Genomic DNA, 16,751 nt, shown 5'->3' on the forward strand with positions numbered 1-16,751 from the left:
GTCCTGCAGAGAGGGCCTTGAACATAAGAACAACAGTGTGGGATGGCCAGCGTCAGGAGCCTGTTAGTTGCTATAGGGTGGGGTAGTAGCTGTCGGCAGCCAGAACTTGCCCTTGTATTTCAGAAAAACATCTTCTTAAGAGAGGCTTATCTACCTGTTCTCAGGCAGAGTGGACAGCACCCGAGATGCTGCCTTGGGATCTGCAGCTGCCAGTAAATGACACATTAGAGCCTCAGTTGCATTTAATGTCCCAGCCATCTGAACAGATGTTCTGTGCAGTTGGAAGCAGGGCTCCGAGTAAGACCTCTTGGCTTTGCTTCCTCCAGGAACACACCCAGGGTTGGTGTAGCTGGGTCATTATTATAGTAATTCTAGCTTTAGGTTTTTGAAGAACCTCCAAACTGATTTTCTCAGTGGATCCAACAGCTTACACTCCCACCAGTAATCCAAGATTCCTCTGTCCCCACATCCTCGCCAGCATCTGCTGTTCATTTTCTTGGTCATAGCCATTCTGACTGCTCGAGATGGGATCTCCTTTCCCTGATAGCTGAAAATGTTGAGCTCTCTTTTTCATATATATATCTTGGCCATCTGTACTTCTCACTTTGAAAAGTGTTCAGTTCGTTTACCCCTTTAGTAATTGGATTACCTATTCTTTTGTTATTAAATTGCTCTTAGTTCTTTTTACATTTAGCTATTAGTCTTCCCTTGGATAAATGGCTGGCAACGATTTTTCCTGTTCCGGAACTGTCTCTTTGTTCGGTTGATTCTTTTGTTGTAAGGGAGGTTTTTAATTTGATGAAATCCCATTTGTCAGCCCTTGCTATGATTTCGTGAGCCATCAGAGTCCTATTCAGAAAGTTACCATTCACACTGTATATTGAAGTGTTTCAGAAGAGACACCTGCATACTGGTGTTTATTGTTTTGCTATTCACAATAGCCATGTCATGGAATCCGGCCTAGATGCCTGTCAGTGGAAGAATGAATAAAAATCCATGGTATATACGCACAATAGAGCATTACTTGGCCATAAAGAAGAACTAAATCATGTCATTTATAAGAAAATGGATGTGACTAGGGACTGTCATGTTGAGTGCAATCGGACAGACTCAGAAAGGAAAGTACCATGTATTTTCTATATTTAATCTCCACAGAAAGAAAGATGAAGTAGAGAGGGGGATACAGGGGAGGAGATCAATGGGAGGTGATTAGGATATAGCAGGGATGAGAACAAACAATGTATATGTCATGCAGAAGAAAACATCACTAAAATCTTTATGTAGTCAGACTGTGGTTGTTAGCAAAAAGATAAGAGCTCTCTCTGTGGTCGTGTGTCACAGGCTGCCCTTGGGGCTATGTTAGCCCTACTGTGCTGAGCTGTCTGATAGTGCTTGCTCTGGAGAGTAAACCCTGGGTGTGTCTATGTGTATAGGGCCAGGCTGTGAGTATAGGAAGCCAGTGAGTTTGTCCTTGGGATCCTGTTTCATGGGAGACCTTGGTATCAATGGCTGTGAGTGCTGCTGTCCTGGGATGCTGTGGGGAACCCTGTGTATAGTATGAATGGAGACTGGATTTGTGTGGTCTGGGTTGCAGTCAGCGGTGCGGAGGGAGGGGCACCATTAGGATGAACAAGAACCAGGTGCAGTACTTGGTGTTACTTGCCGAGGTGTTCACAAGTGAACCCACAAGGGTCATCTTGGAGGCTTTAACAAGGTCTCTCTGTTCAGTGTATTTGGGCTTCTGGGCAACATCAGAGAGCTGTTTTCATTTTGATAATGGTGGAGTGGTGGGGACATGCAGGGTTTGGCAGCTTGCAGCAGTGCAAATAAATGGCTTTGATTTAAAAAAAACTTTGTATTGGTTCTTTTTGAGTTTTGCATCATGCACCTTAATTCCATTTATCTCCTGTTCCCCTCTTGCTCACCCTCCACCCTTACATTCTTTGTCTCAATAGAGAAAAAAAGTCTTGTGGAAGCTGTAGTGTGTCACAGTGTGTCCCACAGTATACTCTTTTGTTCGCACTTCTTTGCTTACAAATGTTTGTCACAGTGACTTGATGGTCTAGTATGAGTTCTCTGGCTTCTGCTACTCTATTGTTACTGGAACCTCATTGGGGTTCTGTGGGTCTGCCTTTTCCTCATGGGTTGTTGGCATCTGACCACATGATGAAGGGAGCAGAGGCTTTGAGCAGGACTCAGAAAGCCATGAGTATAGCAGAAGGAACTTCTGGGTGTCAGCTTCAGAGAGACAGCTCATTTTATTGCTCCAAGGGTAAGGTATATAAGGGTTATTAGGGTTACCTGCAGGAAAGGGTGATTGGTCATAACACAGTACCTAATTAGTATACAGACTGGAAGGGCTGATTGGTCACAACATAGCACCTAATTATCATATGGGTAGAGGGAAAGATTGATTGGTCATAACATAGCACCTAATTATCATATGGGTAGGGGAAAAGACTTAAGACTCATGTGCTAAATCATATAGCACTAGCAGGAAGTTCTGTGCAAGGTCATTCTCCAAATAAGGTAGGGATGTGCTCAGAGACACTCTCCAAACAAGGTCAGAGGGAGAAAATGGGAAAGGGAAACCTCCATTTTACACTGAGCTCAGAGAGCTATCCAGACATGGTGGACTTTGACATTAGTATCAGAGTCTGTGACCTTAGCATCAGGTTCTCCAACAGGACTCCTCTTGGATATCCTGTTGTTACTTTGTGTTTTGGAGATCCTGGAGTTTTCGATAGGTAGGACCAGCCCCTTTATATGCTCTAGCAGTTCATCAATGGGGTAGATGTTAGGGTGAGCCAATTCAAAGCCCTGGATCTGGGCCTAAGAGGTATCTGAGCTCGTCATCCTGCAGGCTCTCCCTCTCTCATGCCCTCAGGGCTTACTCACCAGAAACTCCCACACCCAGGGTCACCTCAACTGTGCTGCCCAGGTGAGGTGCAGGACCTGCTCTTCCGAGCGCTGCAGCAGGTGAGGGACATGGCCTCCCACTTTCATCACCCAGGGCCAGTTCTCCTGCTTGCCATAGATGACAAGGGATAAGAGGAGGAGGCTTTCTCTCCTTCATCTGCACCACTGCCTAGCAGACAAGAGGCGGGGCCTGCTCTCTCATACTTGGGGCTGGCTCACCTACAACCTCTACATCCAGGTCAGAACACTGAGCATAGGCATAGCCTCTCTCGTCTCTGCCACCTACTAACACATGTGTGACATAGCAGCCATACCTGCAATGCTTCTAGGGGCATGGTGGCTTTGCTCTTCAATATTCTCATGTCAGTCAGTGGACAGCGATCGGGACTGAGATGTATTGCTGGGGTAAGAAGCTGTCATATGGGATGTTAGAAGATATGGCATTGTGGAGATGAGGGAATCTGGGCAGCAACTGTGGATGTGGTAGAGAGCACTATGAGGAGCCCAGGATGTCCACATGGGATTATACTGTGACCTTTCTTTGAAAATTTATTCATAAGAATTCTTGAGAGAAGTGGAGTAGCCAAGGGGTGTGTGTGTGTGTGTGTGTGTGTATTCATCCTGGGGGAGCCAGGGGTTAGCTTCTGACATCTTGCTGCCTCAGTCTAGTCCTGGCACAGCAGGGAGAGACCCTGTGTCCCATAGGAAGACTTGAGTTTTTCCCCCAGTGGTTGAGCCCCAGTGCCTGGATCTTGAGATACTAGGCAGTGAAGAGCAGCTTATAATATGCCTTTAATCTTGTGTTTCTGACATCGTGCTTAGGTTCAGAGCCTTGCTGCTGATTCTGGGGCTGGCTCATTTAGCACCTGCTAGTTCACAGTGGTCTGGGAATTGTCTACAGTATTATCTTTCTCAGCACCTCCTCTAGCCAGGAGACTGACCTCTCCCCTGTGGGAGCATACTGGTGTTCACTGTTGATTTGTCCCATGGTGCTCGCCCTACCCTCCCTCTCAGACCTGTACCACTCTATTACCCAGACTCCCTCACATCCCTCTGAGACTCTTCAGCTAGCCAGTCCCACCTGCCTGCTAGCCTTGTTCTGCTTACTCCTTCCCAGGAAGCCATGGTGAAGGTTGCCGTATTTCCCCTCCCAGTGAATCCTGCTTCTCCACATGAACTAAAAGGCTCCCAGTCCAGGAAGCCTCTCCTCGGGGAGAGGTCTTAGTGTGGACAAACAGGACTTCACAGAAGGTATGTGGCTGTAGATCAGGTGGGCAGGAGGAGGCAGACTAGTTGGCTGTGCTGTGTGCCATTGGAGTCAGCCTGTTAGGAAGACCATGGCTGTTGACATGTGGGGCAAAGCTGGTAACCAGAGTGAGCACCAACGAAAAGAAGATAGTGCCTCCTCAGCCAGACTGGCTATAGGCTGCATAACAGCTGTTGGAAGCTCCATATATATGGTGAGGAAGCTGCATGGTTTTGGAGACCCAGCACTATTCCTAGCAGGACTGAGCTAGGAACTGGGAGTGGGGGGTTACTTGAGCAAAAGCTGTTCTGTTTAAGCTGAGTGAAGAACCGAGTGCCAAGGGGTTGTATAATATGAAGGAAAACAACCCGAGATTAAGAAGAGGTAGGTGGTAGAGTCCCTGGGGGCAGGATGGCAAGGCTGAGGAAGGTGAACACTACAGGAGCATCCATTTGGAGGTCAGCACATTGCTTTCAGGAGGAATCTACTATAAAGACTTCTTAGTGACTGAAAATAACAGTGAAAGGCAATGTTATTCAACTGTGTAGGTTCTGCTGCTGAAGCAAACCTTTTGTTTCCTAACTGTGTTAATTGAATGGTTGAAAGCCACTGAAGGTATTAAAGATCAGGACTCCAGGCTCTCGAGTCTACCTGCATGTGTAAAGCTAACACTCAGGAAAACTTCATATAGGATGACACCAGGTAGCTGGCTCAGACTCTAAGCAGTGGAGGGCTGACTCCAACCTTCCCCAACTCAGGCAGATCCCTGAGTGAAGTTCTGACCACTGCAGCTGAGGGTTCCTGCTAAGTGGAACATGATAGCAAGGTGTCTTTTCTTAACAAGGAGCTGGGGCATGAGAGGAAGGTATGGGGTGTAATCACTCAGAGAAGTGGGCTGAGACTGCATGCTGCCCTGGGTTCTCACCACACATGCAGATGGAGAGGAATAGAGACTTAGAGTCAGAGTTGGGAACTTCTTGCTCTCGGCAGCTGAGAGGTCGCAGCCACAGAGCCTCAAGAACCATACCAGGAGGACAGTATGAGGGCCAGTGTGGCAAGTGTCAAAAGCACAAAGGACCAGAACAAAACATGTGGAGCCACCCAGGTGACAGTCACAGCCAGGTGTGCCAGGCCACCACACAGCACTTGATCATATCAGCATCACTAGGAGAGCACACACGTGGCAGAAAGGGTGTCAGCAGGCATGGAGTTCCGAGGACTCTACCAAGTGCCCAGCCGGCCCTGATGGAATGAGACAATGTGATGTCCCAGAGTGTGGATGGCACTCTGGTGCTTGGCACAGCCAAGGGAAGGGACTTTCTAAGCAATCAGGGGAGAGGGGAGGGGCTTTCCATGTTCCCTGTCACTGGAACAGGCAAGAAGAGGCCATAAGACACTTTTGAGTTCTGGAGATTCCTGACATCACTAGGAACCCCAGAGATTTCTGCTACTCATTTTAGACTCGCCATTTCTGACAAGGTCCTTTCTCAGTGGACTTCGTCGTTTTCCCCTCTGGTGAGCCAGCTATGACAGGTCCTCTCTCTCTCCTGGTTTCACAAGTTCACTGGGGCTCTTCTGGCCCTTCATAGACTCTGTGATGAGATACCCTCTCTCTTACTTTCATTTCCTGTTGCTGTGAGAAAAAATACTCCCAACAGAAGTAACTTAAGACCAAGGGTTCATGTGGCTCCCAGTTCCAGGTTACAGTCTGTCCATCACTGTGAGGGAGGTGAGGCAGCAGAAACTTGAAGTCAAGGGTGGAAAGCAGTGAGCTAATGGATGCCTGCTGGGGTTCCTCTAGTTGTCTCTTAAAAAATAGAATTTTGTACATGTTTACAACGTTCCTTGATAATATTCACCATCTTTATCCCTCTAACTCCCTTTAGACTCTCAGACAGGTCTGCCTCCCAGTTTCATCATTAGCTCTTCTTCCTCCTCCTCTTCCCTCCCTCTTCTTCCTTCCTCCTTCCTTCCTCCTTCCTTTCCTTCCTTTTCTTCCCTTCTTCCTCCTCTTCCTCCTCCTTCTCAGAGAACAGTGCTGCCCACAATGGTGGGAGACGTCCCACATCAATTACCACAATTAAGATAAAGCTTCATAGAAGGACTTCCTAGAAGTCCTTCTCCCAGTGATTCTGAATTGTATTAGGTTGAACATGAAAACTAACCATCCTAGCCTGCTGCCCCAGATCTCTCCTGCCTTCCCTTGCTGGAAGCTGGCACTCCACTGTGTAGGCACATAAGAAATAGCCACGGGGTTCCGTTTTTAATGTCTTTATAACCTCACTACACTCTTGATCTCTGCGCTTTAAGGTGCTCAATCAATTGAACCGGCAGATATAAACACTTCTCTGCTCCAGTGCCCACAGCACTCAGCCACCCACTCTTTACCTTGAGTTCTGGAGCCTTGAGGAGCCTTTGTCCCTGGGGTAGAAGACAGAAGAGTGTAAGCCTCTCATGTGCTTCACGCCGTGTTGTTCTGTAGCTGAGGTGCATCAGAACCGCCTGCTGGAAGTCGTGGTTACCAACTGGGAAGGCCATGTGTCATTCCTGCATGTCACCCGGGAGGGGTTTCCTGTTGCCCTTTGTCAGCACCCTCTTCTTGCTCTTAGCTTCTAGCCAATTTCATGACAAAAGAAACTGCACACAGGCTTCGGGATCTGGAACAGTTACCCAGCACCTCCACGGGCCAAACGTCATGTCTTAAAGCACTTTGATATACTCCCAGTGCAACTCCGAAACCCAGGTCCTTCCCCACGGTCTGCCAAGTCAGTTGCTTAACATGGAGGAAGGAAACCAGAGAAATGGCTCCAAGTTTAAGGAACCTAGAGAGAAATACATATGACCATGTTCTATGCATTACATTTTTGCTTTCTTTTCTATAAACCTCAGGAGTAGGATGGTTGATCAGTTTGAATGAGGCTGGGTCAGCCCTGTGCAGTCATAGAGAAGGGTTGATGTTTGAATCAGCTGGTTTGCTGCTTCATCTGGTGCCTGTTAACAGGACTCCTGCTTGACGCTTGCAGAAGCCCTGTAGGTGGTCATGTTGTCCCTGTGGGTCCCAGAGCATAATTGGCACACCTTTGTAAGATGGCAAGTGGCTGTGCCATTATCTGAGTGCAGGTTTCTGTGATGTCTGTCTCGTTACTGGTCCTTGTTGCTTCCTGACTATGCCTCTGTGGTTCCCAGAGGCCATGAACTCTGGTCAGTAGATCTGGTCTGAGTTCTCCTGAGTGGGTTCTGCTTCAATCTAGCTTCTTCTCTGTTTTGATTCATTCTCTGTCTAATGCTTGTGATACTTTGACTCTAACTATACATTCTGGAAGGTGGGGTGGGTTGCAGTGGACAAGGCATCACAGCTATGTAAGAGTCAACAAGCAGAGGATAGGCACAAGGGATCTGAGGAGCCAGCGCTCCCTTGTTTTTCTTAGCAAGAGACTGTTAATGCACAGAGGAGAATAGTCCAGACATGCAGGTTGCCACCCCCACCCCTCATGTGCAGAAAACAGAACTTGAGGGTGGCTTTCTAGTATTTTCTCTAGCTCCATACCAACCCCTGAATGGTTTCTTACATTTCCACCAGCACCCTTTTTCTTTCCTGTTTAACCTCTCCAAATCACACTGATGCATTTTCCAAGTATGTCTCTGTTAGGCTTCTACTATGAGGAAAAGTTTAGTTCAGGGGACAGAACCTCTGGCTAGACAGAGCTATGTATTGTGTGATATCTAATCCTGCTGTACCCGTTAGCCGTGACTTCTGCTGTGTCCCTTTGGATGATACCCATGTCCCAGGCCATACACCCTACTCTAAGGTCATCCCCTCCTGGGATCAGGTCTGAGTTCTTCCTTTTTCGCTGTGTCTTGTGGCCAGAAAGATGTACAGTTTGCCTGAACTTTATTGTAGCGACTACCAGCATCCCGTGGTTATGGAGGCCTGACATGTGGCCCACAGATTGAGAAGTGCTCCTAGAACAAAATATATGCAGTCTCTGAAGACAACATAAAAACATAAAAGGAGCCAACAATATTTCATGCAGGCTGCATGTGGAAATGATGATATTTTTGGCCTGGAGAGATGGCTCAGTGATTAAAAGCACTTGCTGTTCTTGCCGAGGACTTGGGCTCTGTTCCCAGCTTGCACACGGTGGCTCAGCTATCTGTAATACAGTTTCCTGGGAACCACACACCCTCTTCTGACCTCTGCAGGCACTGGGCATGCATGGGATGCATGTACAGACGTGCAGATGAAGCACTCATACAAACAAAATATATTTTGAAAGGAACAATGATATAGTGAGTACATTATATTAAATTGAAACCTATTAGAACTAATCAATCCTGCATCCCTTTCCTTTTTAATGTGGTTAGTGAAGCGTGTAAAAGTCCCGAGTGGCTCTGATCATCTTCTGGCTGTGTAGCTCCATGCTGGTTATGGGTGCACTAGCACAGATCACACCGCGTGGCGGTGTACTGTCGTGGTGGTCTGCGTGTTCCCGTGAGCCCAGATTTCGTGTTCACTCCTATTTTATGACTCCCCTCCATACAAAGTATGTGTTCGCCTGTTGAACATTGGATGGCATTGAATATGTGTATCTAGGTTAAGTCTTTTTCTTTTTGAGGAGGATAGGATTTCTGTGGTTTTCTGTGCTTATAAATACATTTGGGACTCTTGGCCTATAATCTCAGCTACTCACGAGGCAGAAGCCTTAATCATAAGTTATGGTCAAGAGAATCATAAATCAAAGTCCCACCTGGACTGTAAGACAAATTCTAAGGCAACTTGTATGTATAAGAAGATGTCTCAAAATAAAAAAATGAAAATAAAACAATTTAAAACATGTGAATGTAGTTCAGTATTAAACAGTATTAGACATGTATTAGACAGTATTAGACATGTATTAGTATTAAACATGTATTAGACAGTATTAGACATGTAGTAGATGATATTAGACATGTATTAGACAGTGTTAGACATGTATTAGATAGTAGTAGACATGTATTAATATTTGACATGTATTAGACAGTATTTTACATGTATTAGACAGTATTAAACATGTATTAGATAGTATTAGACCGTATTATACATGTATTATATAGTATTAGACATGCATTAGACAATATTAGGTATGTATTAGACAGTATTAGACATGCATTAAATTGTATTAGACATGTGTTAGACAGTATTAGTCAATATCAGACATGTATTAGATGGTATTAGTCAGTATTAGACATGTATTAATATTTGACATGTATTAGACAGTATTCAACATGTATTAGATGGTTTTAGACATATATTAGTATTAGAACCCTGATATGTGCTAGGTTCAAAATAAAAAGAATTCATAAATTATTTCCCACATCCGCCTATTGAGAATAGGCCCTGGAAGGCAGGGACACCATAGTGAGAATTAGGTCTTTACAGAGGGTTCTGCTTCAGCCCAGGAGCCCCCACCTGGTGAGGTTTGTAGTAGAGCCTGCTGAAAGCCAAGGGGCATGGACACCTGCCAGCATGACCTGACTCAGGACATAGAGTGCCATATCCTGTGTTTCTAGGTGTGTCTGAGGTGTTCTCAGGGTAGGAGTCCTGTGTACAGGACTTGGAGGGATTGATCAGTGGATAACAGGACCATGGTAGTTGTAGTGGCTGGCTGTCATCAGTAGATGGACAAGTCCCAGGGAGGGCCTGTCCTGGCACAAGTTTCCAAATTGGAAAAGGCGAAGCCTGTAGATACCAGGCAAGGCATGGATCTGGAAGGATGTTTGCATGCTGACACTTGTCCCTTGTCACTCTCTCCGTAGGATAGATACTCTTTCTGAAGGGTTTGATTGAGGAGTCTGATGTCACTTGCCATATGCATTTACAGATAGGGCTTGCTTCAAGGGGTCTCACTAAAACTGTCTCATTGTTTAGCCTGAAGTGGCCTTGAACTTGCTATCCCAGTCTTACGGGCTTCAGCAGACACTCCTGACTGGTCAGCTGTTGTTTGGATATTTTTAATTATTATTATTTCTGAGATGTTAGCCATGATGGCAGAATGGGATTGAAGGGATGGATGTCTGGCTGGATATCCTGCTGATTCCTGAGAATGGAGGGAAAGGCATCATCAGCTTCTTAATAGATTAAAAAAAAATAAAGTGCAGCCCTCAGGGGGAAAGTGTTTCCGGTGGTGTGTCGTGGAGGATTTCAGCCAGCCATGTTTTGGACAATGTCAGCTTCTTGGACATTGTTCTGCCAGCCTCACCCCTGTGCAGGGGTGGAGCATGATCGATACTGCCCTTTCTAAATGTCTGCCCATTTGCATTTTCCGCAGGACTCTGAGACCGTGGCCAGGCTTTCCCCGTGTGTAGAGTGCAATTGCATTTGCAAGGTGTGCTCATAGATCTCCATGCAGAAATGTCACATGGAGGCTCACTTGGTCGGTGTGAGCTCCTCTCCTAGCTCTGTTCTCAAGACCAGCACAATTTGCTTGAGATGTGGTACTGATGCTTGGTTGTTCTGGGAAAGTACTGTTGCTTAGTGTCCCAGGCTGACTAATACACGTAGGAAGGCCCTTTGGCTTTGTGTCATGCATTCATATACAGGCAAGGATCCATTTAAGGTGCTTCGCCCACACCTTTCCTTGCCTCAGTGGAACTTAGGTAGCAGAGGCTCTCCTGTTGGTGCCCCCTGGTGATGGTGCTGCTTCACACACGTGTACCCATCCATTCAGTGCCACAATAACATCAAAACAGAAGGGATGCTCTAAGTGTTTCATCATCTGTACCTTTTAAAAGTTACAGTATTTCTCTCAAAGTAACAACAGACCCCCGTTCAGTGACTTTATTAGGGAAAGTGGTTTTCAAGAGATGTTAGTAACTGTAACTCTGGGGTGTTTCCCATGGGTTACAGGGCCAGGCACACACCACTGGAAGACAGTAGGCTCATAGGGTCCCAGGTATGGTGTCTGTGAGAGGCACACAGAGCCCTGGTATGGTCTTGAGGAGCAGGAGCTAGGGGTCAAGGGAGCTGACCAACAGTGATCCTGGAAGGAGCTGGTAGCCTCCTGTGGTCTTGGATCTAGTAAGTGTTGGGGCATCTGGAAGCTCTTTCCCTGAGATTAAGGAAGCCATGTTTTCCTGTTCTCATGCTATGTGACTTAAGTCACCTTTCCTTTCTCAAGAGAATCTTGTGGGAACTGTCTCTAGTGTTCTGTCACCACAGCCGGGCTTAGGTGAACTCCATGCTGAACAAGGGGGGCCCTCTTGGTTTTTCTGTGCAGCTGTGTTCCAGCCCCTGCTGATCACCGGGCATAAGCTGTGACAGTCAGGTTCCAATGGCCACCTGAGGCCAGCCACCTCAGGTACAACAGATGGCTCTGCATTTAGTCGACCCATTTTTCTGCACCTCTCGGAGAGCAGGGTCAAACAGAGTGATTGGCTTTGATTCAGTCCTTCATATAAGAAAGTGCAAAATAAGTCCTGGCTAGGGTTGCCCAGGGGATGGAACAGGAAACAGCTTTACTAGGCCCTGATCCTAGAGCCGCGGCTCTGTGCTATGGTGAAGGTTGGCGTGAGACAGGAAAGTGACATGCAGTTTGAATTACTTCCTTCTGTTCTAGGATCTGGGCGTGTAACACACAGACTGCATAAGTGCTCTGAAGAACTCAGGGCCTCTGGGGACAGACAGAGACCACTCCTACTGCGATGAGCACATGGGCGAGGCAGATGGTATGGCACAATGTACCCACCGTCATTTCTATTCGGACAGGAACTTCCCATGGAGATCAGTCAGGCTTTGAGAGCGAATGAAAGTTTTCTGGGAAAAGCAAAGGGGGAGAGAATCCAATCTGGAGAGAAGAGTCCTGTGAGTTTCAGGTCGGTTCTTAGCATGATTTAGGGAAAGAAATCTGGTCTGGACTCAGAAACCCTAAGCCTAGAGGTAAAGTCTGGAGTGTGGCCCTGGTCCATACAGCCCTACCTCTGTTGACCTCCGGCCCAGTGAGCAGGCATATCGAGCAAGCCCAAGCCCCATGGCTGCCTCCTATCTTGGGCAAGGAGCCAGGGATAGGATTTGGGAGATGTTGAGGAACACATGTTGGAGACCTGTTGATCTTTAAGTAGAGACTGAGGGCAATGTGAGGATCTGATCAAAGAGTTCTGGGTGCAGAAATCTTCATACTTAGGAGCGTCTGCAGTGGGTCTTCGCTACTGACAAGGGCCCCAGACGTGTGACTTGCGGCCCCAGTGTAGAGATGTGCTGGCAGATGCAATGACTTTTGTGCTTTCAGTGTGGGTGGTGGCCCTGATGTGTAGGGAACATATGAGACCAGTGTGTGTGCTGACATTTGAGACTACCATGTGTGCTGACATGTGTGACCACTGTGTGTGCTGATGTGTGACCACTGTGTGTAATGACATATCATGTGAGACCACTGTATGTGGTGACATGTGAGACCACTGTGTGTGGTGACATGTGAGACCACTGTGTGTGGTGACATGTGTGACCACTGTGTGTGGGGACATGTGTGACCACTGTGTGTGGTGACATGTGTGACCACTGTGTGTGGGGACATGTGTGACCATTTTGTGTGGTGACATGTGTGACCACTGTGTGTGCTGACATGTGAGACCACTGTGTGTGGTGACATGTATGACCACTGTGTGTGGTGACATGTGAGACCACTGTGTGTGGTGACATGTGTGACCACTGTGTGTGCTGCTGACATGTTTATCTGTGTTCATCAATGTACACCTTCAGGCTGAAATGGGTAAAAGAATCTCGGAGAATGAGGGAGTCAGAGGCTCATCTTTATGAACAAAATGCCGTTGGCAGCTACTTAGCAAGTGAGGTGCTTAGAATAGAAACGAAGGCTGCGGAAGCCTAGAGACCCTGGGGCTGGCGGAGCCTGAAGGTAGCACTTGGTGTGTGAGTCCTTGTGCATCTATGACATTTACTTTCCCTAGGTTTTCATTCCACCTTTAGAATTGGTAATAATGGCAGATCAGGAGATGACCAAACACCGTGGGAACGGGCCAGTGCACACAGAACAGTCCTGTAAGGTGGACTTGGGTAGCTGCTATGAGGCCGAGGAGGGGGCTTGGAGCAGGAGCAGAATGTGTAGGAGAATCTAGTGAGTCAGACCTGGCTTCTGTATGTGGAGTTACTGTGGGTAGCGCTTACCTCACTGAGCTCAGGTCTCTCACCCACAGCACGGGCTCTTTGCCACATGATCTCTTAGGTTCCCACTGATTCTACAGCTCTGTCATCCGTATCAATATATGCTTCACACTGTACATGTGCATAGGGAGTTATTACTAGAGCGACACAAACACTGTCAGGAGGTGGGGGACACATGGGATAACACTGAGGAGGCCAGCAGAGGTGCCACAGTCCCCTCTCTGAGGAGGCATGCACAGGTCAGCCTTGATACTCTCGCTGTAATGCAGGACGACACATGTGAGGTGCCCAGGGTCTAACACGTTCTGCCTGACATATGTCAGATCCTAGGCTCCCTGAAGGGAAATGTCAGGCCTGCCCCACAGTCTTTGCATTTTGTTCCAGTGAACTAGAGTTGTCAAATTCAATGTCAGTGTGGGAAGCTGCTTGCCAAATCCTCACCTGGCATGTCTGGATGAGGGCTGCCCCAGCCCATTGTACCAAATCCTCTCAGAACAGGCTGGGAAATGAGCCCACTATATCCACCAAGGTCTGTTTTGGAAGACCCAGAGCCTCATTTCTTATTATCAATTATTATTATTTCTTCTCCTTCCCCTTCTTCCCCTTCTTCCCCTTCCTCCTCTTCCTCCTTCTCCTCCTCCTCCTCCTCCTCCTCCTCCTCCTCCTCCTCCTCCTTTTCTCCTTCTTCTCCTCCTTCTTCATTATTTGGGTCTTTATAGCTCAGGCTGGCCTTGAACTCATGACAGTCTTCCTGCCTCAGCCTCCTGGATGCTAGGGTTATGGACATTTTCCATCATTCCTGGCTTTAAATTTACTAAACTTTTGATTTTTATCCCTGGCTTGAGGAATAGATTTAGGCAAAGCCTGGCTCCTGAGACCATAATGCTTTGCTGCAGCAGTCAGGAGACATGTTGAGGGACTCCATCTGAGAGTGGATCAGCACTCTGGAATCAGAGTCTCTCTGGTGTTGGTTACTCTTAGTACCAGCAAGTGGTTTCCCACTGAAGCCCTCCTCTGTGTGACTTTGCCAGGTGTGATTGCTGAGTTCAGACCCTGGTTTGAGAGGGCAACTTGGGGTAGACAGACTTGTTCATCTACCACACGTGTTGCTGTCTGCTGATGGTCTGTATGGGCAGAGAGGTGCAGCCACATTTGCCTTCTGTGCTCAGGTATGACCAGAGGTTCCATGGCTACAGGGCTTAGGGCTCAGGACTTGGAAAGGTGGCAGGGGGTGCTAGCCTCAGGAGCAACTAGAAAGCAGGGTCCTCCCTGAGCTTGGCCTTGCCCCCATTCCTGGTTTCCATGTGCCAGAACTTCATCACCAGAGAAGTTTTTCCCCATCTCTTTCATTATTTTCAATGTTTTCTGGCCAATTTTTTTTTTCACACAGGCCTTCATCAGAAAAGATTGTGTTGAAGGCAGGAAAGGAAAGCATCTTTAGGAGACTGAATTTCCATAGGGCCCAGCCACAGACATATATACAGTGCTCAGAAACGGAGCGGGATGAAACCCCAAATCTTCTCAAGTAGTTAAAACAGTTGTTTTTCATAACTTCTCTGCTCACCTTTGATCTGATCATTTACCCATTGTCTTAGTTAATGATTTTCCAGGTTGCTGCAATGAAACACCAAAGCCAAAAAGCAAGTTGGGGAGGAAAGAATTTATTCAGCTTACACTTCCACATTGCTGTTCATCACCAAAGGAAGTCAGGACTGGAACTCAAGCAGGTCAGGAAGCAGGAGCTGATGCAGAGGCCATGGAGGGGTGTTACTTACTGGCTTGCTTCCCCTGGCTTGCTCAGCTTGCTTTCTAATAGAACTCAGGACCACCAGCCCAGGGATGACATTACCCACCATGGGCTGGGCCCTCTCCTATTGATCACTCATTGAGAAAATGCTGGACCTCATGGAGACATTTTCTCAACTGAGGCTCCTTCCTTTCTGATGATTCTAACTTGTGTCAGGTTGACACACAAATCCAGCCAGTACACCCAGTGAGCAATCACAAAAGATCAAAAGGGATCATAGTGGATTACAGTGGATCACAGCTTTTCTGAGAGCAACTGGGTACACCGAACCCATCAGACAGCAGCAGCAGAGGCCAGTGGTCCCGTAGCAGTGGGCCGAAGATCATAGTCTAGGCCTTGATTTGGAGGTCTGAGTCAGAAAGGCAAAGATGGTCAGTGGTGTGACTCATAGGTCACATCAAGAAGCTGACTGATGCTGAGGTCATGTGTGACCGTGATTAGCCAGTCCCTGGGCTGTTACTCTGCACCCACCAAAGCTCGGATCTGCTACATGCCTGCTTCAGGCTGGGTCTGCCGAGTGGGGCTGTTTCTCTTCATTTCAGTTTGGCATGGCCAGTATTGAGACTGGGACTGCCCATGGTAGACTCTACACACGCACGCACGCACGCACGCACACACACACACACACACACGCAGAGTCAGAAAAGCATTTGCTTCTAGGAAGTAGTGATCTGATCTCACCACAGCTCAGCAGCGACTCAAAACTGCTTTTGACACCTCCACAGCCAGTGGCCTCCATCTGAAGACTGCTGCCTTTGCAGACTCAACAGGGCCAGTCGCAGCTCGTGGGATTTGTTCTCCTTCCAGTTCCCTAGGAGCTTAAGTCTCAGTCTGTGCCAGTTACAGGTGCAAGGAGTGGAGCCTGCCATTTTGCTTTCCCTTTGCAGCTTTTCTTTGGTTAGCATGAGCCCTCTGGCACCTGTGGAATTGGAATCATATGGCATTTGTATTGGTTTTATCTTACATTTTGATTAAATAGCCACAAAATAGGAAAACCTCAAAGTTTCCTCGTTTCCCCTCCCTTTATTGAACATTTACCCAAATGGGTGCTATTGACTTAGTGTTTACGAGGTTAGTGTGGTGCCCCGGTTTCCTTCCTCTTGCTTTTTTGTTTTGTTTTGCTCACTGAGGGCTGTGTTCCGGTCCATGTGACTTCCTTTAACTTTCTTCTAAGTAGGAGACAGTCACACCAATTCTTAAGAGTTTTGGAAGACACAAAACTCAGCTGAGGAATGTTTCATGCCCTTCTTTAACTACCTGGAGGAGAAAACATCATAGGTACCATACATTAGCCAGGCACTCATAGGACCAACTCCCCTGGTTTGGATCTGTCACTTTCAAGAGTCACAAATGCCTTTCCCTCTCACAATAGGAGTCAGCTCAGGTCCAGGTTGGTCCCATGGACGGTATCTAATGTTCACATGCAAACCCTTCATCCTCTTCATCAAATGGTATTTCCACAGCTCAGCCACTTAGCATCCTGTCAAACTGAGATCAGCTGTAGCTCCGAGATTTGCTAGAAGACCCAGTAAGGCCAAGCTGGCATTACTACCCACAGAGGAGGTACAGTTCGTGCCCAGATGGAAAGGAGAGCCAGCCTGGGGAGAGGTACATGGACAGAATCC

General features: G+C 47.3%; 1 protein-coding gene and 1 non-coding gene across 3 annotated transcripts in view; one reads left to right on the forward strand and one right to left on the reverse strand.

Moving 5' to 3' along the window:
* Dlgap2 (DLG associated protein 2) overlaps positions 1-16,751 on the forward strand; it is a 735,414-nt gene that overhangs the window by 161,572 nt on the left and 557,091 nt on the right. The gene's annotated exons all lie outside the window — the stretch shown is intronic.
* On the reverse strand, positions 3,125-3,255 carry LOC117722086 (small nucleolar RNA SNORA17). Its single transcript, XR_004608492.1, has one exon. It is a non-coding gene; the product is annotated as a small nucleolar RNA SNORA17 (small nucleolar RNA).

The sequence above is a fragment of the Arvicanthis niloticus genome, chromosome 16 (assembly GCF_011762505.2).
Source record: "Arvicanthis niloticus isolate mArvNil1 chromosome 16, mArvNil1.pat.X, whole genome shotgun sequence".
NCBI classification, from domain to species: domain Eukaryota; kingdom Metazoa; phylum Chordata; class Mammalia; order Rodentia; family Muridae; genus Arvicanthis; species Arvicanthis niloticus.